This window comes from Mesocricetus auratus, unplaced genomic scaffold (genome assembly GCF_017639785.1).
Source record: "Mesocricetus auratus isolate SY011 unplaced genomic scaffold, BCM_Maur_2.0 Super-Scaffold_100019, whole genome shotgun sequence".
Taxonomy (NCBI): Eukaryota; Metazoa; Chordata; class Mammalia; order Rodentia; family Cricetidae; genus Mesocricetus; species Mesocricetus auratus.
In genome coordinates this window covers 11,876,604-11,879,574 of record NW_024429200.1, presented here as the reverse complement: position 1 = coordinate 11,879,574, position 2,971 = coordinate 11,876,604, and positions in this window count along the sequence as shown.

Below are 2,971 nucleotides of genomic sequence, written 5' to 3'. Positions count from 1 at the left end.
CCACCAAACCTGACAGCGTGTGTTCAATCCCTGGAAGCCACAAGTTGGAAAGACAGAACCCACATAGTGGAGACAACTTAGATGTTGTCCACTGTCCACAAACCCCCAACCCCCCTCAACGCAATATAAATACATAAGTAAATAAATAAAGTGGGGACCAGTTGAAGAGAAGAACTAATATTGAACTCTGGTACACACACACACACACACACACACACACACACTACTGACATATACTGGACATCAAGGTACAGTACTGGTAACGGGTTGTTTTTTTGTTTGGGTTTTAGGCTTTCGCTTGGATTTTTCCAGTTCTGCAGCTATCCCCAGACTTATTGACCTTTTTAAGAAAGTCATAAAGGAAGGCCTGGGCCCCTGGGAGGCTTCAGTAAGCGCACACAGTTCTGCTTTCTTCGTAATGCTTATTTAAACTAAATTTTCTCAGCTTCAAATATCATACCACGTCTGCTTTCTTCTTTTTCTGAGCACTGCCAATCATATTTCCATTTTGAATGTGCAATTGTATGCAGTACCTATTGCAATTGTTTAATAAATTCGAAATGCACAAAAACATCCAATATATTTCTACCTTAGTATTCCTTTAGTTGAAGCCTCTCCTGAGTTGTTAATTGTTTTCAGGCTCAAAATAGTCCTATCCAATTTTGTCTTTCTTTTTTCAATTAAGTTATTCTTATATAAAAAGATTTTATTTATTGATTTTGAGGCCGGGTCACAGCATGTAGCACTTCATGGCCTGGAATTCACCATGTACACCATGCTGGCCTCAAACTTGAAGAGATTTGCTTGCTTCTGCCTCCTGAGTGCTGGGATTAGGATATGTGCCACCATGCCTGGCCCTAAAAACAGACTTTTAAAAACCCTAACGTCTGAGTGCTTGAGGTCACAGCCACTGTGAGTTCATGTGCGCAACAGCCCTGTTACATCAGCAAATGATGTCTCACTACAAGGGTTCACTACCTCTCATTCTTACATGCCCCTGCTTCGTCCTCAGTGATCTCTGAGCCTTTTGAGGAGAGGGGATGTAAAACAGACATTCCATTTACAGCTGAGCATTCCACAGTATCTGATTCCCTGTTTGCGAACAGGTTATGGGTTTCTGTATTAACCACCATCTACTCAAAAAGAGATTTCTTTGATGAGGGTTAAGAGATGCACTAATAGCCGGGCGTTGGTGGCACATGCCTTTAGTTCCAGCACTCATGAGGCAGAGGCAGGGGGATCTCTGTGAGTTCGAGACCAGCCTGGTCTACAAGAGCTAGTTCCAGACAGACTCCAAAGCTACAGAGATAAAAATTTAGATGGATGTTTAAAACTATGTCCGTTTAGTAGAATAACAGAATTTTTTAAGATATGATCTCACTGTATATCCCTGACTGACCTAGAACTCACTATGAAGACCAGGTTGGGCTTGAACTCACAGAGATCCACCTGCCCCTGCCTCCTAAATGCTGGGATTAAACTTTCTTTACCCTCTTTCCCACTCTTTCTGAAAACAGATTTTATCCCATTTCCTTCTACAGAACTCTCATTTCCAAATCAGTTCAACACAGACTCAGCAATCTGATAGCAAGTCCTTCTAGAATTTTAATTCAGTCTAACACATACTGGCATTAGTGGTGTTGTCTTGCGCTGCTAAGCCAAGCCACGAAAAGTGATACGCTTATTTTTCACCCAACACATGTATGCTTTTGTAAGTCCAAGCTTTGACAGCCTTCCTGTGTCGACCTGGATCTCACGTCCCCACTCTCTCGTTATTCTGGATCTCACCCTGCCCTAGTCATTCTGCAATTATTTTATTTCCACAATGGATTCTGAATTCTACTGAAACAAAATACCAGGGCTGGAGAGGTGACTCCGTTATTACCAGCACCTTCAGCTCCTATAGAGGACAGAAGTTCAGTTCCCAGCACTGACATTAGGTGGCTCACAGCTCTCTACTGTTCTAGTTCCAGGAGATCTGACACCCCTTTCTGGCCTCCATCAGCACCTACATGAATAGTGGTGCATATACATACACATATTTTTTTAAATCTCCTAAAGAAGTAAAATAAGACTCCACATTTAGCGAGCCCTCTGTATGTAAGTGATTTTCCTGCACCGTCTAACAGAGTCTAACTTGATCCTTCTATCAACATCTTAGGCGTCAGCTCTCCCCACTTAACGTTACACAAAGTGCAACTCAGAGAGAGCACGCTAATGATGGCAAAATTAGGCCCCTCCCCGAGATCAGGTTTTTATTACTTGTTGTAGCCAGTACGGTGTCCGGGATTCAATTAGTGCTCGTCCCATCTGCATGCTAAAAAACAGGTATGCTTGTAGACCGAGGTTCTGAGAAGGCTTGGATGGAGGGATTGAACGGTGATGACAGGAAGGCCAGGCTGATGAGGATGGTTTGAGACCTCCACCACCGAGTTATGAGGCTTTTTAAACGAGCGTTTAAAATATATGACTGCTAAACGGGATTACATCTATTCTTTATTCGCCAGTTAGTACCTGTCGCTTGTCTCTCTGATTTTCTTGATCCCTGGGGATCACCGTCATTCTTTTCCGTTTCCCACAGCGTCTAACGAATTGCTCAACATAGAGTGCATACTTGTTGATTTTAAAGTACGTGTGTCTGCATGTGTGCACAGCAACTGGGCAGACGACGTGGGTGTGGGACGCAGGGGTGCATTCCTTTCCCTCATTCTTTTCCCCTTAAGCAGCTGCAGCCCCGCAGGCTTTCCGTCTAGGCGGGGAGAAGCAGAACCACTGACCCTTTAACAAGTTGTCCCTCACAGAACAGGTGTCTCCCCCGCCTCTCGGAGGAGAGGGATGGCTGGCTGCTTAGTGACATCAGCCGCCGACCAATGAGAAGTCAGGCTTAGGCAGCCTGGCCAATGGCCGGCCAGGGGGCGGGGCCGATTTCCTGGGAGCCGGGCGGGCTAGGCTGCTCTGCGGCCACGGTGGA